The 25,212-nt window shown below is 39.8% G+C and overlaps 1 non-coding gene across 1 annotated transcript; it reads left to right on the top strand.

Annotated features, from left to right (window-relative positions):
- Positions 1–3,229: 3,229 nt before the first annotated feature.
- Positions 3,230–3,336, top strand: LOC121501039. The gene has a single exon (XR_005990488.1). It is a non-coding gene; the product is annotated as a U6 spliceosomal RNA (small nuclear RNA).
- Positions 3,337–25,212: the final 21,876 nt, after the last annotated feature.

The following is a 25,212-nucleotide window of genomic DNA, read 5'->3' as shown; positions in this document are numbered from 1 at the left end:
CAATGTTGATCAAAAGCAGACCTGTGCTTCTTACTCATGAAGCTTAAAAGTCTTTTCATGGAGACAGACATTAATCAAATAAATGTAAATGTACAATGTGATAAGTGCCATAAAGAGGTACTGCATGAGCTCAGAGAACATCTGGTAGGAGGATTGAACCTAGTTGGGAAGAACAAGAAAAGCTTCCCTGAGGAAGTAATGATTGAGTTGAGCTCTCCAAATTAGAAGACATTGTTACAGCAACAAGAGTAGAGAATCCAGTCAGAGGAAACAGATGCAGTTGTGAGTAGAACCCAACTCATAGTGGCTCATGAGAGCAGATTACTGAATTTTCATGAATTTTGCAAACCAGTTGATGTCATGTTGGGAATATTTACACCGCAGACATTGGCAAATGCTATAAGAATCAGGGATCATGTTTTTGTTCTTGTTTTTTGGTGTGTGGGGGACTTTTTTGTTTTCACAGAGAGGCAGTTTCCAAACAATTGCCAGCATGTCATCATAAAGTGCTGTGATTGGAGGCAGAAGAACAGATATACCAGACAAAACAGAACATCAAGTGTCAAGCATATAAACCACAAGGAGAACAAATGGTGGGAGATGAAGTGGACAGCCAAGTAGGTGCTGGACCATGCACAGTTATGAAGGCTTGTTAAGCATTTTATTCTTCATTTTAAGAGCAGGAGGAAGCCACTGAAGTGATTGTAAGTAAGATGAATAATTTAAGCAGATGGTAGTTTTAATAAGATCCATCTGCTCACGCTTTGGAGACTGGGTTGGAAGAAGGCAAGAGAATATGGGATGACCACTTTGAAGGCAGTAAGTAGTCCAGGAAACAAATAATAATAGCTTGGACTAGAGTGTTGACAGTAGAGATGAAGAGACATAGCAGATTGTGTATGTTAGGGAGATAAAAATCAATAGGATTTGGTGAAGGACTTCAATGTAGCAGTGAGTGGGTATAAATTTTATAACTGGATAACTGGATGTATGGTCAGGACCCTTCCCTAAACCAGAAAATATTGAAAGAGGATCACCATTTTCAGTGGCAGGGAGAGTCGTTTTGGCACACATTTGGCTTGATACCTTTGAGACAACCAAAACGGCATGAGGGATGTGCAATGTGGGCTGGAAGTATAAGTTGCAGAGTCATTTTTTATGAAACAATGGAAAATGTGGGGTAGAAATAGTAGAGTGAGAGTATGAAGTGAGATGATAGTTATGAAGTAAGATTTCTTAGTTTTAAGAAATTCCAAATTTTGAGTGTATTTTTGAGAAGAATGAGCCTGAAAAGAATATTGAAAAAGAGCAATCAAAATTCTGTTCATTGGGATCCCTGGGTGGCGCAGCGGTTTGGCGCCTGTCTTTGGCCCAGGGCGCGATCCTGGAGACCCGGGATGGAATCCCACATCCGGCTCCCGGTGCATGGAGCCTGCTTCTCCCTCTGCCTGTGTCTCTGCCTCTCTCTCTCTCTCTCTCTCTCTCTCTCTCTCTGTGACTATCATAAATAAAAAAAAAAATTAAAAAAAAAAAGAACAAAATTCTGTTCATTTCAGCAACAAGCCAATCGTAGGTTTAGCAAATGCTACCATAACTGATATGATGGAGGGTAAATGGCCGATTGAAGAGAACATAGAGGGTGGATGGAAGGCAGATAGGGACAGTAAGTATGAACAACTCTTTCAAGAAGTCTGGCTGAGGGGCACCTGTGTGGTTCAGTTGGTTAAGCATCTGACTCTTGATTTTGGCTCAGGTCATTTTCTGAGGGTCATGAGATCAAGCCCTGAGTAGGGCTCTGTGCTGAGCATGGAACCTGCTTGAGATCATCTATCTGCCTCTGAACTTCTCCAACCCGACCCCCTTGTGTGGCTGCACTTGTCCTCTTTCTAAGAAGAAGAAGAAGAAGAAGAAGAAGAAGAAGAAGAAGAAGAAGAAGAAGAAGGAGAAGGAGAAGGAGAAGAACTACTACTGATATGGATAGAAATGTGGGATCCAAAAGCCATCTGTTTCTTTGTGTGGGTTTTTTTAAGCAGAAGAAACATTAAGGATGTTTAAAAGAAAACCAAAAACACTGGGATGGTGCAAGGTGAAAAGGAGAATCTTAACATATGAAAGAAACTAGAATAGTCAGAAAGGTGTGTGCAACCTACAGGAAGAGGTACCAGAGCCCATGGTACTGAGGGAAGAATGATGACCTGGATACCATTGGGTTGAGGTTATGTTTCTCATACCAGAAACCAATAGGCATTTCTGTCTGATGGTTTTTATTGTTATCTCTAAAGCTTCTAGATTGAATCGCTACACTCTTTCCCCTTGAGGGAAAAAAATTGAACCAACAGCCCTCTGTGGTTTCCCTCTGAAAAATCTTTGAACATGGTTTAAATTGCATATGTGTTGAATTGTCTGATCTTGAGAATCTCAGACCCTTAGATGCAGAAATTGATGATCTTATCGGATCCCTTCATTTCAATTCGTTCCCTGAATATGTATTGGGCACTCACTCTGCCAGACACTCTGCCAATCACTGGGGATTCAAAGATAAACAAGAGAGCTTCTGACCTTGAAAAGGTAATGGAATAAAAATATTTATGCAATTAACTATAATAAAGTTGCAAGTGCTACAGCTAAACAAAACTAGACGTTTCCGGAGGAGGGAACTAGTTCATTCCAGGGCCAAGAAAATGATCCAGGTCTCTAGACTCCAAATAGAATGTCTTCCTCACTACCCATATATAATATTACTCTTATTATTCCACAAAAAAAGATTTGCTGTGTAAATCTATTTGTTTAACCCACAAAGATAATATAATCTTTCAGCCTTCTTGTTAATGTACTACCATCACTAATCCAAGATCAACACTCATATATACTATTGGCTGAGAACTCTATGATTTGGATTCTGGTATAAACCACTCATTTCCCTTTAAACATTAGTTTGAAAACCATTAAACAGTAGATGGCCATCACCCCACATTCATTATTCACTAGAACAATTCTACGTAGCTGTGTCTATATAAGGCCACAGAACCAACCACAATTTTGTTAGTACATTTTTTTTTTTTGTTACTGCCTCTGTCATAATTCTAACCTACTAGTAACCAAAACATTTGCCTGCTTTTTAGTTTCATGTCTTTAAACCTCTAGGCTGAATCTATACTAATGAGTAAGAGGCAAAATTTTAGTTCCTGACATTCTGGCATTATATGAAGTCAAATAGACACTAAAATCAGCACACGCTTCGGCAGTACATATGCGAAAATCAAAATGATGCAGAAAAGATTGGCATGGTCCCTGCCCAAGGATGACATATGTTAAAATGAATTCTTACCTTCTTTTGTTATTTCAGAAATTTGTTAAATATTTACAGAAGACCCACAATTGTCTGGGGCAAGACCAAGTGCATCAGGGGTGAAATAAACAAGATGGTTTTGGTTCTCTAGGAGATCATCATATACATCCATAGAATCAATTTTGGGCCTTTCCAAACCCTCAATTTTGATTTGAAACCCCCACCTTGGAGTGGGGAAATAAAACTTTCTAGAATAAAGACTAACAATGAAATTCATCACGTCCAGATTCACTTATGTGACAATGATTCAGAAATGTCAAAGTTCCTAACTCATCTATTCTCTTAGTTTTCTTCTGCTCTGGGAAGGGTAGAGGGAAGCTGCTCCACAGTTTGCTTCCCTCGGACAAGAAGAAGAATATGATGAGTGAACAAGTTATGGATTTGTTCATCTGTTTCCTCCACAAATAACCCGCCACCTGCCAACTCAAAGGCGTCACACCAAGTACCCTGGGACAAATATAACGATGAACATGTCATTGAGAGCTAACCAATCTTGTGGAGAAGACAATGATACAAAAAGCAATGAGTGATGAAATTTATGTGAAACAGGCATGTACACGACATGCTGTGGAAAATCTGCAAAAGGTCAGATTGCCTCAGACCAGTGGATTGAGGGAAGCTCCTCAGTAGTGTTTAAGGATGAAGAGGATTTAGATGCTTGGGGATGAAGGGGAAGACAGTCCAGGCTACAGCTTCTGTCTTTGCAGGAGTTACAAAAACTGGAAGTTATGTGGCACATACCACTGCATAAACCCAGATAAGAATTCCACTTTTCTTTTCTTTTTTTTTTTTTCCATTTGGGAACCACTGAAATGTGCCCACACAGAGGACTGGATTTTGGAATAATTTGTTGTAGCAAATTAGAACCACAGACTCCCTCTAAATTTTCCCTTCCTGGATGTTATGATTGAGGCCTTTCTCAACATCCAAGCAGACAGGAAGGGAAATCTTGGAGGCCACAGCTCGCTGCAGCATGCCCAGGGCTTTGCCTGGGATGAAAATGGAGGCAGGAGCCTTGAAAGGAGAGCACAGCTGCTGGGGGGCTGGAGGAGAAGGCTTGATTCTAAGTGCAAAGCATACAACCCTCACCTGAGTTATGTTTCAGTTGGGACCCAACACCAGGCAAACCTTAATCGCCCAAGCCTGGTTCCCAAAGCAGAGGTGGGGAGAGAAACACAGCCATGCATCTTACTTGGGAGAAAAGGCAACAAACCAAAAAAAAAAAAAAAAAAAGATTAATTTTTTGAAAGCCAAGCGCTAATCCGACAGTGGTTTTTCAAGAGTGCCTCAAGCATTAGTAGGTCATTAAATCTTTGTTAACAGGCCAGGAAAAAAAATGTAAAAGGAGGGAAAAAAGCGGTCATGGTTCTGTTTAAGTTTACCCGGCATGGAAATTTCATCAAATCACAGAATGGCAGGGATGAAAGGATCCACAGGACCCCCAACCAAGGCTTAGATGCCCCTCAACAGCATCCCAGGACAATGTTCTGTTTGCTCTCAACCCCTCTGATGAATGCAATTCACCAGAAATTGAATTTGGGTTTTACTTTTATAATTTGGGAGTGTAAAAATCTAATCTGTCATCCAGTACCAGTTGACTTTCGGAAACATGGAAATTGCCTTTACGATACTTCTGAATCTTCCTTTCTTCAGGTTATTCCTTAATTCAGGTTATTACCATGGTTTTCTCAACATCTCCTCAGATGGCATGCTCGGCAGCTCCGAGAAGTCTTCACTAACTGCAGTCTTTCCCTCCTCTAAAAGATGTCCAGCTGGGCCACACGCCAGCCCCCCCTTGCATTGTGGCCCGAGAAGAGCATGAAATATTTCAAGGATAATCTGACAACATGGAAAAGAAGGCCACTATTACCTCCAGTTTTTATATATGCCATTTCATTTAAAGTAACAAAAAATATTAATTAGGAAAGCAATCCTTTTTGTCAGTACTTTTAAATTTTTCTCTTGAAATCATCAATCAAATCAATGTTAGTTTGCATCAAGTGAAGGCAAACAAAATTGATAAAAATACACCCATTTGTAAACTACTAGTTTGACTTGAAACTGAGGAGTTCACATGGGTGCGTGCATGCATGCACATACATGCACAATCTCCGTATCAAGTGTTCCTATCCCAAGGATCCCCTCTTGACTCACCTGTTTAGAGGCCTTAGGACCCAGCCTGACCTGAGAAAAAGTAAGGAGGAGAATTCCCTGTGCCAATTTCATAAGTAGAGATTGAGGATAGTGTGTAGAAGGTATGACTGTCACAGTGATAAGCTTAGAAAAAAAAAGAGGAATAAGGTAACTCTTAATTTCTCTATAATTGAACTTCACAAAGCTAGCAAAGCCCCATTCTGATGCTGGTAGAAAATGGGAACTTTCCATCTCAAGATAAACTCTTCTAGACTGTGTATAATCTTTTTGGATAAACACTTGGTCCGGCCAGGATTTTCCTCCACCATCCCTGGCAGTGATCTGGAGTCAGTTTTTGGTAGGAGGGGATGTCTCAGTCTATCTAGAATTCCATGCTGATGTGGCTCTTTTGATCTGAGCTTTGCAAATGCCCTCCTCTGGACCCGCTGTTGAGTGTCTACACCTGTCTCTCTGGCTCCAGGTCCATTTTGTGTTACCACATCTCAGCCTCATCCCGTCACATCTCCTGACCTGCCACCTCCTCTGTTATGCCCCTCCAAGAGGTGGCATGAAACTCTCATGTTCCCATCTTGCACCACAGTGAGGTCATGGGGAACCTAGAGGAGGGAATTTACATTGGGTGCTGTCTCCCTAAATAAGCTGTGCCACATCATCATTTCTGTTTCATAAGCTCAGAGAAGGGGAAGCCTAATAGACTCTTGGCTTTCATAGACTTGATCTGAAATGTAAGGGGAGTTCTAAAATTTTAGGAGTTCTAAATTTTAGGAGTCCTAAAATCCTCCCAGGACTCTCGGTTCTCCTCTGGGGCTTGATTTGGCAGAAGTTTGTATGTGGCTCCTTTTCAGGAACTGACTATCACTGCCAATAGTGTCCTCCTCCACCTCTCCCCTACTGCCCACAGCTACCCTGGATCTGCTTTGGGTTTGGAAAAGTTTTCTTATATCACTGCGCACTGTGGTTTAAGGGAGTAACTCTATCCTCCAAGCCCGCCAGATCCTGAGTCTTTTAGGGCTCAAGAATCTCTCTCTTAAAAAGCCCAGTTCTTGCCACAGGAAATCCCAGCTTCCAAGACCATGTCTCTATTGCTAATTTTTATAAACATGTAGAAATTGAACTGCCTTCCTTATGCTGGTGTGTGTCTGGCTCTACCACGTGGGAATGAGGCCTCTAACAAGAGCAGAGGGGGTCCTGAGACAACATGACAATTGCAGGAGGGAGAGACCTCAGTCATTGTCTGGGGATTTTACATCTCCATGCTTATGTCATTAAATGCTGATTTATGGACTCAGGAACATGGGGTCCACATTCAGTTACCTATCTCATAACAAAATGTCATAGTTTATGAGTTAATTAGTGAGGGAATTATTCAAGATCCTGGTGGGAAACATTTACCTCAGATGGTTCAGACCAGATTGTTTAATGAAGGACTAGTTATAGAGATACGAACAGGGTGGAGGAGACCAGTAAGGAGCGTCGAGGCACCCAGAGACTAGCAACAGTGGAGGTCATTCATATCCCAGGGCTGAAGAAGCAACAGGAGAAGGGTGGAGGGTACTCAGAACTGGGAGAGCTGGAGTCGTGGAGGAAGAGCCATCCCAGAGGAGCTGTGGTTAGGGAGAGACTCTATCAATCACTCCAGAACCTGAACACAAAGCAGGGAGTGGGCAGAGAAGAAATTCATTGACCTTGCTTTTCTCTTGTCCTCCCACTTCCTCTCCTTCTGTGGACCAGGTGCCACCAGGTGAGCAAGCCCAGGTATGATCCTTAGGGCTCAGGAAAGGTACACACTAGGACTTGGCAGGAGATGGTATGAAAGGAGAATAACTGGTGAAAATAACATTCGACATGCCATTTAAAATCCCTTGCCTTCCTTCTCCTACTTACCACTGAGTTAATCTAAATGGCTCAAGTAGAAAGGCTGGGAATAGTCACTGCTGAGCCTTTTTTTTTTTTCAGAGAGTCTTATAGGGCTTCTTAACCTTTTTTTAGTAGGTTACTACCACCTAGAGAATTTCAATACATATATTTTAAAATAAAATATGTATATATATTTGGCCAAATTCTGAGAAAGATGCACTTGCCACACCAGATCTATATGATGTCAGAGAGTTCATGTAGCCTTTAAAGCCCACCTATGAGTCCCCCATGGCCCCTGGATCCAACCTTAAGGACCTTTGCTTCAACTGAACTAGTATTTCAGAAACTTTTTATCAAAGAGCGTGAGGTTCTGAGCATAGGGAACAGGAACATCTTTGTTCCTGAGAACCCTTAGCTGGATGAATAAATTTCCCTGGTGCCTTCTTAAGGTTAGACAGAGAAGAGAGTGATTGAAAATGAAAGAATGTTAACCTTAAAAAAAAAAAAGATAAAACCAAGACTACAGTTCTATTCAACAGGGATTGCCTGCTTCCTGTGTACTGAGAGCTACAGAAGCAAAGAGCACGCTTGAGTAAAGAATAGCCAAAGGGAAAAGGAGAAAAAAAAGCCCCAAAAAACAGAACAGAAAGGTGTAGGGGAGAACATAAAGTCATATCCTCTAATCCTTGACCACTCTCACACATGGGGACTTGGAGACTTAACTGAGAGAGGATGGAGAGTAAGAGTTGGATTGTTGGATTTTATCATGCAGAAGACTACCAAGTCTTATTTGCTGATGTATCTTTCCTTAAATCTTTGTACATATCCTTTTTGTTGTTGTTGTTGTTGTATAAATTCATTGCAGAGGCCAGTTCTTTGAACCTGTCCTTCATAGCCCTCGATGGTTTACCCACATCTTCCCTTTCAAATTCTCCTCTTCCTACATCTTCCCCCAGCATAACTCAGTCCTTTCCCCAAGAGAGCATCCTGTTCCTTCTCAATTGCCTGGCCTTATTTCTGCAGGTCCCTTTTCCTAGTATACCCTTCCTTCCCTGTCCCTTCTCACCCATACCTATCTTCCTGTTATATATGTGTCAGTATCTATCAGGTTCCCATGTCATGCCTACCTCTATAAAATTATTTTATTTAGAAATAAATAAAAAGACATTTTTTTAATTCTTATTTTTTTATAATTCTTTTTTATAATTCTTTTTTATATTCATTTTTTATAATTCTTATAATTATAAGATAAGAAGCAGATATGCCATCTCTCCTAGGTAATCACAATTATCTGTATAACATGCTACAACTTACAAAACATTTGCATACACATTATATATTCATATATATTATCACTGAGCGTGATTCCCTAACATCAATATGATTGGCTAACCCTGACTGTTTCAGAATGGGCATGTGACCCAATTCTGGGCTGTGAGAAAAAAATGAAGAGTTGGCTACAATGTGCCTGGAACGAGTATCCTCACTTCCAAGGAGACATAAGAAGATAAGACCTCTCTTAGGACAGTGTGTGTGTGTGTGTGTGTGTGTGTGTGTGTGTGTGTGAGATGCCTACAACTCCCACAGCCATCTTGTTCTCAGCTTGGAGAAGAAGCCAACACCAAGCATGCCAGCCCCTCGGCATCTCAGGATATAATAAGTTTGGTATCAACCAATCCTCAATCAATCAATCAATTTGGTATCAATCAATCTCAATGCCCACTCCACCTCTGGACTTACTGTTATGCTATAAACTAAATATCTGTATTGCTTCAGCAGTTTGAGTCAGAATATCTCTGTTTACAGCAGAAAGTATCCTAACTATATATACTTAGCTTTGTAATTTTTTTCTTAATGATGGTGGAAAAATAGAAAGATGGTAGCCCTAAAACACAGGCAACAGAAACAAAAGTAAAGTGGGACTGCATTTAACTAGAGAGCTTCTGCAACATTCTACAACAACACAACAAAAGAGAGTGGAAAGGAGACCTAGGGAATAGGAGAAAATATTTTCAAAACATAAATCTAATAAAGAGCTAATCTCCCAAGTAAATAAGAAACCCCTGTAACTCAATAACAACAACAACAAACCCCCCCTAGTAACCCAAAGATGAGGAGAAATTGGAATCCTAGCACACTATTGGTGAGGAAGCAAAGCGGTGCAGCCACCATGCAAAATAGTAGAGTTTCCTCAAAAAATTACAAAATAGAACCACTCTATGATCCAGCAATCCCTTTTCTGGATATTTATCCAAACGAAATCAAAATCTCCAAGAGATACTAACACTCCCATGCCCATTGCAGCAGTATTCACAATAGTCAAGTGTGGAAACAAATATCCATCAACAAATGAATGGATAATGAAAATGTGGCTTATATATACAATGGAATCTTATTCGATCCTGAAAGAAGGAAATTTCAATATGTGGCAACATCGATGTTGAGGGCATTATGCAAAGTAAAATAAGCCAGTCCCAGAACAACAAATACTGCATGATTCCATTTATAAGAGGCAACAAAAATAGTCAAATTCATAAAATCCAAAGTGGAATGGTGATCGCCAGGGGCTGGAGGTAGGAGGAAAATGGAGAATTACTAATTAATAGGCATAAAGTTTCAGTCAGGCAAGATTCATAAATTCTGGGGATGCATTTTACAATATTGCACCTATAGCCAACAATAATGCACACTTATAAGTTTGTCAAGAAAATAGATTCCTTGGGGTGTCTGGGTGGCTCAGTTGGTTAAGCATCTGCCTTTGGTTCAGGTCCTGATCTCAGGGTCCTGGGATCGAGCCCCATGTCAGGCTCTCAGCAGCCCCATGTCTCCCTCTTCCTCTCCCACTGCCCCTACCCGCCCCCCACCCCCGCTCATGCCCTCTCTCTCTCTCTCTACGTCAAATAAAAAAATAAAATCTTAAAAAAAAAAAGATTTCTTGTTAAGTGTTCTTACAAAAGAAAAGAAAAATGGTGAATGGTAAGCTTAGTCAGAATAAAAAAGTTAAATATAATGTTAAAATAAAAGCCAATTAGATTATAACTGAATGCCCCCCAAATAATTATATTAAACTGTGTATACATTTTATTATTGCTGAAATAATAAAGGGAGATTTGAGTTGAGTTCCCTTTCAGATGCAACAGAGTATGTTCTAACATAGCAATTCAGATAACATGGAACTGAATCCCAGCTCTTCTTCTGTCTGGCTTTCAGATATTGAGCAAGTCACAGAATATTATTGAGCCTCAAGTTTTTCTCTATATAACAGAAATAATACTAATAGCTAGAGTAATGCACTGTTATGATTAAATGATGTAATATACATAAAGCACCTGACAGGGTTCTTGATAGAGTAAGTGGCTCCACATGCCAGTTGCTATTATTAGTATTTTAAAGAAATTTGGTGAGAAATGGGACTTCTTACCTAGGTTGATTGCATGCTTCATAAGGAAAATAAGGACTATCAGAGAACAGAAAACATCATTTTGGGCAAATACAGGTGTTATGTAGAAGATAGCCATGTTTGCAATGAAAGGACAAGTCACAGTGGAGCAACAGCAATAAAGACAAAGGAAAATCCAGTGTATTCTACTTGCACAAAAGACGGAGAGAGTACTCAAATTGAGGTGCATAAGATAGATAGATGCCTTGTCTGTGTTTCTATGTATTCAGTATAAGTTGCATTTTGGAATATGTGTTGGCTTTACTATATAAGAAAGGTTCTTAATCTGAAAATTAAGTGGAAAGCTTGTGGCTTGTGGGTGTATTCTGTGAATTCTGTTATCCCATATTCCCCTTGGATGTTCTATCTCCTAGAACATTGAGCTGTAAGAGATTCAAAAGGAGATCACACACACACACACACACACACACACACACACACACACACAAAGGAAACTGAGCTTTCCCAGTTCATTCAAACCCAGAATCACTACAAATGATGACAAACTCATGCACAAGACAATCAATGCAACTATGTGCTTCAGCCTTACTCCAAATTCCCAAGGTTTAAGGAAGTACCTATTAGTACAAAGAGAAAGAACCCAAATATCCACTGGCAGATAAATAGACAAACACAATGTGGTATATCCATACAATGGAATATTATTCAGTCTTAAAAAGAAAGGAAATTCTGACACATGCTACAATATGGATGATCTTAAGGACAATATGCTGAATGAAATATGAGATAAGCCAGTCACAAAAGAACAAAGGCTATGTGACTCCATTTATATGAGGTATCTGCAGTAGCCAAATTCAGAGAGATAAAAAGTAGAAATGTGGTCACCAGGGTCTAGAGGGAGAGAAAATAGGGAACTGTTTAATGAATACAGAGTTCCAGTTTTGCAGGAAAAAAAGGGCTCTGGGGATTGGTTGCACAGCAATGTGACTATACTTAACACTGTACACCTAAAAATGGTTAAGATGGTATATTTTATATTATGTGTATTTTACCACAATTAAAGATAAAAAATACCTTTAAAATGAAGAAAGAAACAAACCAGCAGATTTTTTTTAAAAAGGACATTAGGGAAGAAATTATACCAATTCTTTATAATCTTTTCTAGAAAAGAAGCAGAAGGCAAACTTCCTAACTTATTCAATGAGGCCAGCTTTGCCCTAATATGAAAACTAAGCAAAAATATTTCAAAAAAAGTACAGACAAATGAACATAAACATAGATGCCAAAATCCTTAAAAAATATTAGCAAATAAAATCTAACAATGTATAAAACCAAGTGAGATTTACCCCAGGTGTTCAAAACAAAGATGGTTCAACATTCAGAAATCAATTAATGTAATCTATCACATGGATAGGCTAAAGAAAGAAGTTACAAGATTTTTCTTAAAGATTTTTTATTTACTTATTCATGAGAGACACAGAGAGAGAAAGAGAGAGAGAGAGAGAGGCAGAGACACAGGCAGAGAGAGAAGCAGCCTCCATGCAGGGAGCCTGATGTGGGACTCAATCCTGGGACTCTGGAATCACACGCTGGGCTGAAGAGAGGTGCTCAACCACTGAGCCACCCAGGCATCCCAAAAGTTACATGATTATGTCAATAAATACAGAAAAAAATTGACAAAATTTGCAGCCATTTATGATTTTAAAAACACCTCTCAATAAACTAGGAATACAGAGAAACTTCTTCAAATTGATAAAGTATATCTATAAAAGCCCTCTAAGTAACACCATATTTAATGACTTAATGTTAAGATGCTTGAAGCTTTCCCACTACAATCAGGAACAAGACCAGGATGTCCTATCTCACCACTCTTTTTCAACATCATACTGGAAATTCTAGCTAATGCAATCAGACAAGAAAAGGAAAAAAAAAACGTACACAGATGTGGAAAGGAGAAATAAAGTTGTCACAGACGGCATGAATATCTATGTAGGAAATCCAAAAGAATCAACAAATAAAACTCCTGAAACTAAGAAGTGATTATGGCAAAGTTGCAGGACACAGATTAATGTATAAGAATTAATGCTCTCCTACATTCCAACAATGAACAAGTGGAATTTGAAATGCAAACTGCTAATGAAAGAAATCATAGAAGTACTAAATGAACGGAGAGATATCCCATGTTCGTAGAGAGGAAGACTCAACATTGTCAAGATACCAGTTCTTCCTAGCTTGATCTATGGGTTCAATGCCATCCCAATCAAACTTCCAGTAAGTTGTTTTGTGCATGTCAACAAACTGATTTTAAAGTTTATATAGAGAAACAAAAGACCTTTAACACAATATTGAAGAAGAACAAAGTTGAAGAACTGTTACTATTTGCCTTCAAGACTTAATTTAATGCTACAGAATGCAAGATGGTGTGGTATTTGTGAATGAACAGACAAATAGATTAATGGAATGGAGTAGGCACCCCAGATAATTGACTCATATAAACATAGTCAATGGATCTTTAATGAAGAAGCAAAGGCAATACAACGGAGAAAAGAAAGATTTTTTTTCCCAGCACATTGTGCTGAAACATTTGTACAGCCATAAGCAAACAAACAAAAAGCAACAACAAAAAGAATCTAGATATAGATCTTCCACTTTTTTTCACAAAAAATTAACTCAAAATGGATCACAGACCTAAATGTAAAATGCAAAACAGTAAATCTCCTAAAACATTACATAGGAGAAAATTCTGGATGAACTTGAGTTTGATGGTAAAAGAGTCACCACGAAAAGCATGATCCATGAAAGAAAGAATTGATTATCTGAACATAATTAAATTTTAAAATTTCTGCTCTGTGAAAAACACTGTCAATAGAATGAAGGGATGAGCCACACACCTGGAGGAAATACTTGCAAAAGGCCCGTGTGATACAGGACTATTAACCAAAATTTACAAGGAACTCTTAAAGCTCAACAATAACCCAATTTAAAAAAATGGGTCACAGACGTTAACAGACACCTCACCAAAAGATACAGAGAAGGAAAACAAGCATCTGCAAGGATGTTCAACATCATATGTCATATGTTCAACATATGCTCAAAATGCTCAACATCATATATAATTTGCAGAGAAATGCGAATTTAAACCACAATGAGACACCATTGCACACTTACCAGAATGGCCAAAATCTACAGTGTGGACAACACCAAATGCTGGTGAGGACATGAAGCAACAAGAATTCTCATTCAATACTGGGGGGAATGTAAAATGGTGCGGCCCTTTTGAAAGATGCTTTGGACAGTTTCCTACAAAACTAAATGTACTCTTACAATATGATCCAGTAATCACTCCCCCTGGTATTTACCCAAAGGAGTTGGAATTTTATGTGTACGAAAACCTATACAAGGATGTGTGTGGCAGCTTTATTCATAATTGCCAAAACTCAGAAGCAACCAAGATGTTCTTTAATAGGTGAAAGAGTAAATAAACTGGGATCCATCCACACAGTGGACTATTATTCAGCACCAAAAAGAAATGAGTTATCAAGCCATGAAAAGACACAGAGGAACTTTATATGCGTATCACAAGTGAAAGAAGCCATTCTAGCAGGGCTAGGTACCATAGGATTCCAACCATATGACATTTTGGGAAAGCAGAAAATGGAGACAGTAAAGAGATCAGTGGTTGCCAAAGGTCAATGGAGAAGGAGGGATAGATAGAACACAGAGGTTTTTAGGGCAGTGAAACTATTCTGTATGATACTATAATGGAGGATACCTGTCACTTATTTGTCAAAATCCAGGGAATGTACAACACCAAGAATGAACCCTAATGTAAATGATAAACTCTGGATAAATACGATGTGTCAAGGTAAGCTCATCATTGGTGACAAATATACCATACTGCTCTGCTGGGGGAGGTTGGTAGCACAGAGACTTTGGGGAGGGTGCAAAGGTATATGAGAAATCTCTGGACTTCGTGCTGTGAATCTTAAAATGCTCTAAAAAAATAAAGCCTGTTTAGAAAAAAAAAAAAAAAAGGAAGAAAAGGAAGTAAGGAAATAAACGAGCAAAGTAAAACAAAATAGAAAGTTAGAACCTGACAGAATTTTTACGATAATCTTGCATCAGAAAATCCAGCTGAGGCTGGATGCTATGCTTCTATGGATGTGGCATTTCCACTGTGACTTTGGTTTTCACCCTCCAAACAGAGCAGCTAGTCTGTGTCTAATTGTGTTTATTTTTCCCCCTGCAGGGATGTTTAACAGTCCCCTAACCACTGAGATGGTCCCATAAAATTTTATGACAACAATTTCTTAAGTGAAATTTCCATTTGGTCTGTTTGTGGGACCTTCAAAAAAGCGAGAGAAAGCCAAATAGATATAACTCAGGACATTTTCCTGAGGTCTAATTTAATTATAAATCATGACTTTATGAGCCTACCATTCAAAACTCCTATGATTTCTCTGCAGCACAAAATAATTTACTGCTCCTGCAAGACAGTGAGCTCATGCCTAGAACCAAAGGGCACCCTGAACCACATCCCTTTGGGAAATTTTACAAGTTATGCTCTGGGAAGGTGACGTCTGACATTGGAGGCTGGCGAGCTCAGTACCTCCACCTCCCCCACACACACGTTTCCCACCAGGCCAGCATGAACGTGCACAGAACACAGCAGTGCCAAGGAGGCCTTGACTGTTTAGTTAATGAGAAGAGGAGGAAACCAACATACACAAATGACCGTGTTCATCTCCCTCCTGAGACGATCTATTATCTGTATTTGTCCTCTGCTCACACCCGTGGCAGTGAGGACACGGCTGGGCTGCACAATCACCACGGTATGTGTGGCCTTCGTCTCTGCCTGCTGCCCTGGGGTTTTCTTCTTTTTCATTTGAACATCTGGACATTCGTGAAAGACTGTCGGTATCTGCGGAAGTTGGTCAAGGTGGGCTAGGATCACACTCACAGGGAGAAAAGAGTGGAGTTTCTCACTAGGACTTTTGCAAAGCTGAAAAGGCAAGGCTGGGACTCTGCATGCAGCTCCTAAGTCTGGACTCAAATGCATTACTCGAAAGACACCCAAAGTGCAGACAACGGAGGGGTGAATCTCTCCACTGTGGTGCAGTAAGAAAAAGGCCTGGCTATAGGGCTCCCACTGCATATATGTCATGACACAGTATTAACCACTTGATGAGAGAGTCAAAGGGTCAGATGTTTCTCCATAAGGTTTTGGAATCCATTGCTAGTCAGTAATAAATGTAACTCCCCCCGCCCCCCCGAGAGAGAGAGAGAGAGAGAGAGAGAGGACAGATAGAAAGAAAGAAATCTTTCCATCTCCAAAATGACAAATTAAGTCATCTCTGAAATCCTAATACAAGGCAAGGGGAAAGATTCTATGAATTTTTGATTGATTAAAAATTATTTCCCAGTAATATATGGATTGTCAGTGGGGTATGTCCCTAACCTGTGGTCTAGTCCTGGCTCTTTTCCTTGATATCTATGTGACCAAAAGTAAGATGCTCACGCTCTCTAAACTTTTCTTCTTCTTTAAAAAAAAATCAAACGTGTTATATTGGTTTCAGGTGTACAATATAGTGATTCCACAATCCTATGCATTACTCAGCAACTAGATTGAATTAAAATAAAAAACTTAATTTAAAAAAATGATCATTTAGAAGCCAAAAATAATAAAAAGGTGGTGGTGATTTTTTAATTGATAAATGATTGATATATAGCATTTTATATATTGTATAGTTTTGTGTGTACAACATGATGATTATATATATTGGTGGTGATTTTAATAATTCCCATCTGTAACACAGGGCTGTTGCAACTCAAAGTTAACAAAAAGAGAAAGTAATTTCAAAGTGGCAACATGCTTTTTGAAAAAAAAAATTATTTGAGAGACAGAGAGAGAGAGCATAAGAGCATAGGGAGTGTAGGGAGAAGCAGACTTCCCACTGAGCACGGAGCCCAAAGCAACACTCCATCCCAGAACCCTGAGATCAGGACCTGAGCCAAAGGTAGACGCTTCACCCTCTGAGTCACCCAGACTCCCCAAAGTGGCAACACACTTCTTAAATCTAGGAAAATTGCAAGGATTCATGTAGCTCTGTGCTACACATTTCATAAATAATTAGCTCGTGTAGATCCAGCAACCCTTTGAGATAGTCTTATCATTACCTCCAGTCTACAGATGGAGAAACTAAGACCCAGAGAGTTAAGGTCAAAAAATTTACAAAGTGCATACTTGTCTTGGACATTGTATGTTTTTAAAATAAAAACAAAAAACTTCAACAAGTATCAAGTATAGTTCTCCGCTGTCATGAAACTATTTTTTAAAATGCAATGGTTATGGGGCACCTGGGTGGCTCAGTTGGTTAAGGATCTGGCTTTTGCTCAGGTCATGATCTCAGGGTTCTGGGATTGAGCCCTGGGGTGGGCTCCATGCTCAGTGGGGAGTCTATCTCCCTTTGCCCCTCCCCCACCTCATTCTCTCTCTCTCTCTCTCTCTCTCTCTCTCTCTCTCTCTCAAGTAAATTTTTATTTATTTTTTATTTTTTTTAAGATTTTATTTATTTATTCATGAGAGACAGAGAGAGAGGCAGAGGGATAAGCAGGCTCCTTGCTGGGAGCCCGATGTGGGACTCAATTCCAGAACCCCAGGATCACGCCCATGAGCTGAAGGCAGATGCTCAACCACAGAGCCACCCAGGAGTCCCTCAAGTAAATTTTTTTAAATGCAGTGGTTATTACACAATTCTGGGTTCTGAATTAAAAAGGGATGCTATAGATGATCGCCAGACTGAGTCCCTACCCTTCGTCAAGCCTGGGACGATGTTCCGTCTTTTCTGGCAACCTGGTGCACCTCGCAGGGCTCCCCTTGGGCTCTGCAGGGCTTCTGGTCTCTGTTCTACCTTCATGGGGAGCTTAATGGAGATAAAAGTACGCTGGCTATTGCATCCTGGGCTGCGAACCTTCCAATGGCCTTAGGCAGCTGCGTCTTTCTACTGATGCTTCTGCTGCTAATGTTCCTGCTGAAAGGTGTAATCACATTTCTTAAATGTTAAATTATGAATGAGTGTGGGTGTTATGAATGTGAATTATGAATTAGCCTATAGGCAGAGGGTCCAGAAGATGAAAATGCATAAAAGGCAGGGGCCATGCAATGTGAGGTTACTGAAGCTGCCAGGCTGAGCCTGCTGTGCAAGACACCAAACCACAGCCTGGCAATTGCTATCCCAACTACCATGGGCTTTGACTGTTGGCAAACAAAGAAAAATACATGAAACGGTGTGACACCCCATGTGCACAGCACCCATCGCTCAGATCTAGCACATTTAATATTTTCCCATATTTATGCAGAACTCTCTTTTTCCTAAAGAGAGGAAGCATTACAGATAGAGCAGCAGTCCCTCCCTCCCACGTACCAACTCCTTTTTTCCCTCTTTTCCTGGAGTAACCATCATCCTAAAATCTATACGTTAGCATCTTATGTCAGTTTCCTAGGGCTGATGTAATCAAACAGCACAAGGTAAGTGGCTTCAATAGAGATTTGTTGTCCCACAGTTCTGGAGGGCAGAAGTCCTAGATCAGGGTGTCAGTAGGGCTGGTGTCTTCTCAAGGCTGTGGGAGAGAATCTGTCCCATGCCTCCCTCCCAGCTTCTGGTAGCCTCAAGTATTCCTTGGCTTACAAGGAACAGATGGTGTCCTTCCTATCTTCAAGTCCTCCTTCTGTGCATGTCTGTCTCTGTGTCCAAAGTTCCTCTTTCAGTAAGGATATCAGTCCTCCTAGATTATAGCCCACTCTAGTGACCTCCTCTTAATTAATCTGAGCATTTGCAAAGACTGTATTTCCAAATAAGGGGGCATTCACAGGTACTGGGATTTAGGATTTCAGCACCATTTGGGGGAACACGACTCAACTCATGATATATCTCAGGCATATTTTGCACTTGAAGTGACCATCTTTTGGTTCTTTGATGATTTTGTTGACACTAAGAGACATCCAGCATTTACACTCAGGAGAGTTCTGGTGCATGTTCAGTGAGTCTTGTGAAAGCATATGTGATGAGACAGACATAATTACATAGGAAAACATGTGTGATGGGCATAAACCCTAGTTCAAAATCCAATGGAACTGTCCCAGTAAGGCTCAGTCTTACATCTGGAAGGCTCAGTAATGAAGCTTAATCCATTCACCCCTCCAAAGCTCATCCAGAAGGAGGATGCAAAGTAGGAAATGTACTTTCTTTCCTTTTTTAAAAAGATTTTTATTCATTTATTTAAGAGAGAGAAAGAGAGAGAGAGAGAGAGAGAAAGCATGAGTGAGGGGAGAGGCAAAGGGAGAGGAACAACAGACTCCTCACCCAATAGGGAGCCCAAAGCAGAGCTCAATCCCATGACCCTGGGATCATGACCTGAGCCAAAGGCAAATGCTTAACCAAGCGAGCCACCCAAGCACCCTAGAAATTTCCTTTCTTAACAAGAATGTGATGTGGGAAATCTACCCCTTCCAGTGTCAGCAGTCTAGGAAAGAGTGTGTAACGCGCGGCGATCATCCGTGCAGCAGTCACAAACTCCCACATTGCAGGGGTTTATCACAGCAAATGTTTGTTTCTTATTCTTTTAAAGTTGGATACAGGACAAGCATCCTGACTCCAACTTGGAGTTCTGCCATCATTAATTCTGTGGCTTCTGGTGAGTTGTCATGGCATGAGAAGAGAGGGATGGTGGAGACATTCCTGATCTTAGCCATTTCCACCTGGAGGTGGTAATTGGCTCCAAATAGTCATGTGGTCCAAATGAACTGCAAGAGCATGAAATGGAATATTCGGGACACACTAATTGTCTCATCTACAAAGGGGAAGAGAGACAGATGTGTGTACTCATATTTTCCCCTTCTTACAACAGAACTTCAAAAAAGAGAAACAATAGAGGTATCTAGACAGGTATGGACAAATACAGAAGTGTCAGGAGACCCTGGCCATAGCCTGGAGATGCTACTATAAGATTCTTCACAGTCTGTATATTCAGCACGACAAGGAGTGGGAGGCCAATCTTGCTGGAGGACAACAGGCCACTACTGTACTCCTGATGCTTCATTGCTTCTTCTCAGACGAAATGGAGTCATCTGAATGGGTGATTGAAGTGGAAACCACTACAATACCAAACACCGGCAAATGTCAATTTAATTTCTCCTCTTCTTCCTGGCTGAGAAGATTCAGAGACAAAAAGTCAGATATGCTGTAAAAAAAATTAAAAAGTTAAAATTCCTGTGCACATCCTAATATGGTGTAAGTAAATTTGCAAACTTGCAACACATACTCATTTCATTACTTTCCATGGAAAATCTCGATTTAGTTATACACATTATTAGAGAAAATGCAGTGCCCTGAGTTCTTTAACTAGAAGGCAAGACAGATGCATGGCTTTCCTGGGGTTCATCCGTGACAGCTGTGTAACTTCATTTTTTCACACACAGGACATCAATGGGGACAACATGCACTATTAACTATTTGACTCATTGCAGAGCAGAAGCCTGAGAGCTGACAAAGGGGTCAAAGGAAAAGAACAGACATGAGGACAGGGAAGGCCCACCATGCTATACGGAGAAGAGGCAGTAGTCTGGAAGCAGGACAACTCCTGCAGAAAATTGACCTCAGCAGGTTGGAGTCTTGCCTCTAAGCTGACCAAATAGACAGAAAGGCAATACACACAGGGTACTGCATGTAGACAACTCCTACTCATCAAATGACATAAACCACTCACATACCACTTGGCAGAGTTGGCTGTCAGGGAGTAAGTTCATGGGTTTCAGTCAGGAACAAATTTTAAGGGTTCAAGGACATGATTCGTTGCTTAATGAACAAACTCAAGAATTCTCAACTGTATTAACAAAGGCAGGGAGTGTGTAGGATAATTTGTGCTTAATTTGTGCTAGAATACTAATCATGGATGAGAGATGGAACAGACATCCTAGCTTCTTCACCCAGAGGTGAGGTAGCTCTGAGAGTAAATTCCATACAGTGTCCCAGGGGTGCAAACCAGGATTGACCCGAAGTTGCCTGTGGCAGTGACATACTCATGCACACTACCTGCATTAGTTTCCTTCCCTTCCCTATTTCATATCTCTGTTCCCTACTTGTGCTTGATAGGATCACCTCCCAAATATCCACCTGCATTTCAACTCTCATGCAAGAATCCACTTCCAGGAGCACCCAACCTAAGACACTATCACAAGGAGTTGCAGGGACTACACTGAATGAAGGATATTGAAGGGAGAACCTGCATCCCATGCAGAGAGGTCCAGGAAGTAAAAGATCTGGAAATTAAATGTCAAGAAGGCCCAGGAAGTAAAAGATCTGGAAATAAAATGTCAAGAAGAACAAAGTTGGATGAGAACATGGAACTCTTCATACTATATGCTCAATTTTTCTGTAAATCTAAAACCATACTAAAAAAAAAAAGGCTATTAAAAAAAAGGCTATTAATTATTTTTTTAAAAGAACATCCAATACAGAGAATGAGGGAAGGAGGTCAGAAATTCCTCTCCATATTCTGCTCCTTTTTTTTATTTTAAAGATTTTGTTTATTTATTAATGATAAGACGCATAGAAAGAGGCAGAGACACAGGCAGAGGGAGAAGCAGGCTCCATGCAGGGAGCCCAATGCAGGACTCCATCCCAGGATCCCAGGATCACAACCTGAGCCAAAGGCTCAACCACCAAACCATGCAGGTACTCCCTTCCCTCCTTTTATTAGAGGGAAAAAATTTTTGCCAAAACCCTGTAGTTGCAATTCTAACTCTCAGCTATTGAGAATATTAGTGTGGATTTGAGACTTTCAGTTTAAGTTGAAAACAGAATAGAAATTCGCAACTGAGAGGCTTTTATGTTTCTGACCAAAATAACCATGAAAACAAGATTTTTAGAAAGAAAGAAAGAAGAAGAAGAAAGAAAGAAAGAAAGAAAGAAAGAAAGAAAGAAAGAAGAAAGAAAGAAAGAAAGAAAGAAAGAAAGAAAGAAAGAAAGAAAGAAAGAAAGAGAGAGAGAGAAAGAGAGAGAGAAAGAAAGGCAACATAAGAAACTTACTTGAAAATCAAATTATTGTGAGAATCTTGGAAGAATCTCCACTACTAATGAGTCACATGGGGCACAGATAATCCCAACATGTCACTTGTGCAGAGTTGTTTCCTAGTGAATGCATACATCAGTAGGGATGTGCATCATTCTGCTCTAATGATCTCCTTCTGCCCAGCTCAGTGATGGAAGATCCATACCATCCAAAAAAATTGAAAACCTTCCCTCTCCACAGGAGGGATACTACCTATGGCATTTTGAGTTATTTAAATCCTGCTCAAACCACCTCATCCTCCACCCCAATCATATCCTTCCACCTTTACTCTGGAATCATGATACCCAATAATGGAACAGGGCTGAGGAAAGAGTGGTAGGCATTGACATTCTCTGCTTCTGGGTGTTACAGACAGACTATGAAAGAGTAGAAACATAAAGAAGTAACAAAGCAGAACTTTGGAAATCTCAGGGTTTTACTCATTTTTTTTGACAAGGGAAGAACTACAGATATTTGCCAGCCCTCCTTTTATGATTTCAGAGAACTCCAAAATTAGATGGAGAGCAAGAGGATTCAAAAAAATTCTATTTGTCTTATTTACAGGAAACACCAGCCCTGGATACATAGCTCTTCATTCAAGGATAAGTCAGTTAAATAAGGGGCCTATAAAAAGAATTAGGAGAAAGAGTTTAGACTGATCAACATTACAATGAACTTTTTTTTTTTATGATAGTCACAGAGAGAGAGAGAGAGAGAGAGGCAGAGACACAGGCAGAGGGAGAAGCAGGCTCCATGCAGGGAAGCCCGAGGTGGGATTCGATCCCGGATCTCCAGGATCGCGCCCTGGGCCAAAGTCAGGCGCCAAACCGCTGCGCCACCCAGGGATCCCTACAATGAACTTTAAAAGTGATTCACTACAGGGGCATCTGGGTGGCTTAGTGGTTGAGCCTCTGCCTTTGGCTTGGATTGTGGTCCTGGGGTTCTGGGATGGAGTCCTGCATTGGACTACAAGGAGCCTGCTTCTCCCTCTGCCTATGTTTCTGCCTTTCTCTGGGTCTCTCATGAATAAATAACTAAAATGTTAAAAATGATTTACTGCAGGAAATGAGTACTTTTGAAAAATCACCTGTTTGTGTTCTAAATCAATTTTAGGATAATAATAATTGGACATGAGCAGTAGCACAGACACACAAAAAATGAGATCATAAGAGACTTTGAAAAAAAAAAAGAAGAAATGGACAAGACAAGAAAAGAAAAAATTAAAATGTGATAGAAAAGTTAAAGTGCATATTAGATGTGAAGAAGTGTAAAATTAACACTAGCACAAAAGGAATTATTGATTTTGGAGGGAAAAACCACAAGAACTTTCTCAAAATATACTGGGAAATGAGACAAAACAAGAAATCAGTGACACACACACAAAAACAGAGAGAGTATTCAGTATATAAAATAATTTGTTATTTCTGAACCAGATGCTAGAACAGCTGCAATGAAAGGTAACTTTCCAGAGCCAAGGATAGATCAAAAGTCTTCAGATGCAAAAGTGTCATCAAGTGCCAGGAAAAATTAATTACAAAACAAAAGATAAAAAAACTCTTGTGAAATTATCATATTTGAAAGATACAGGAAAGGGCTACAAATCTTCCTAAACAAAACCAAATAAGGCTATCCATAAAATACCTTTTCAAGATGTATGATCTTAAATTTCTGGGATGCCTGGGTGGCTCAGCCATTGAGCTCCTGCCTTTGGCCCAGGGCATGATCCCAAAGAGTCCCATATCAGGCTCCTTGCATAGAGCCTCCTTCTCCTATTTCTGCCCCTCTCTCTGCCTCTCTCTGTGTCTCTCATGAATAAGTAAATAAAATCTTTAAAAAAAATTTCTTCTCTATAAAGTTAAACACTAGAAGAAAAATGAAGTTAACATTTTCATATGTATATGGTAGAAAACTCATGGCCCAAGAATTAATCATCTAGAGATGGTAAAGGCAATTAATTAGAAGTTAATATAAAATATTTAAAGATACAAAAAAGTCATCCATGTACCATGCTAAAGAAACCTACCAAGACTTTCAGGGTCCAGGTAGCTCAGTTAGTTGGGCATCTGACTCTTGGTTCAGCTCAGATCATAATCTCGGGGTTGTGGAATGAAGCCCCATGTCAGGCTCTAAGCAGTGGTCTGCTTGCCCACTCTCTCTCCATTTTCCCTTCCCCTGCTCATGCACACCCTCTCTCTGTCTTTCAAAAAATATAAATAAATCTTAAAAAAAAAAAAAAAAAGAAGCCCACCAAGATGTGAATCAGTAATCTAGTGATGTACCCAAATATAAACACAAGAATGAGAACATGGTGGTAATATAGCACTGGTGGGGTTATATTGAAACCAGTAAAATATAGAATCAAAACAACTTTATGGGGGATCCCTGGGTGGCTCAGCAGTTTAACGCCTGCCTTCCACCCAGGGTATGATCCTGGAGTCCTGGGATGGAGTTTCACATCAGGCTCCCTGCATGGAGCCTGCTTCTCCCTCTGCCTGTGTCTCTACCTCAGTCTCTCTCTCTCTCTCTCTCTCATGAATAAATAAATAAAATCTTTTTACAAATGAAGGCATAAGGCTTGCATAAGAATACACAAGGATTTAATACTAATTTTCTCTGTTGAAAGCCACAGAGTATAATGATGAAAGTCAAGAAAGAATTGCAGACAAGATAAGATGAAGTAAAAGCATTCAAACAGTCCAGTTTTCATAGGAAGAAACAATAAGTATTGCTGTTCTTGATATAAGAAAATATAAGTTTAGAAGAAATTATTAGAGAAATAAAGTTTAAAATCAGTAGAGAAATAAAAGTTTAAGGATTTTTTTAAACATAAAATATCCTCTAGTAGAAATAGAAACGGGATGTTACACAAAAAACCATTTAATAAGATACAAAAAGCATAGGAGAGAACAAGGAAAAAAATAAGAAAAGAGAATAAAATCAAACATGGGTTTGATAAATAAACAAAATCAAACAATACTTAGATATGGACTAACCTTTATTTGTCAACAAAGAATGCAATCCAATTGTGTACAGAGTGCAGGATTCAGAAGAAAACAAAGTACCAAAGAAAAGATAAAATATAAAGAATGAGTACAGAGAAATCTGGCAAATGCAAACTGAAATAAAGCAGGTGACCTGAAGCTAATGCTATGATCACACAGTGTAGAAACGAAGGCAAAAAGCATTAAATGGGACCATCTTTTCACTGAGAGGATGTAAAACTCGTGATTCTTTATTCAGAAAGGTGTAGCCTGTCTCACTTCCTCCCTTTCACTCCCGGATTATTGCTATCAGCTGAGAAACATCTCGAATGTCTTTTTAACCACCACTACAACAACCCCCC

Source organism: Vulpes lagopus, chromosome 10, assembly GCF_018345385.1.
Source record: "Vulpes lagopus strain Blue_001 chromosome 10, ASM1834538v1, whole genome shotgun sequence".
Taxonomy (NCBI): domain Eukaryota; kingdom Metazoa; phylum Chordata; class Mammalia; order Carnivora; family Canidae; genus Vulpes; species Vulpes lagopus.
Note: the sequence above shows the minus strand (reverse complement) of the source record. Positions and strands in the feature narration are given on the sequence as shown.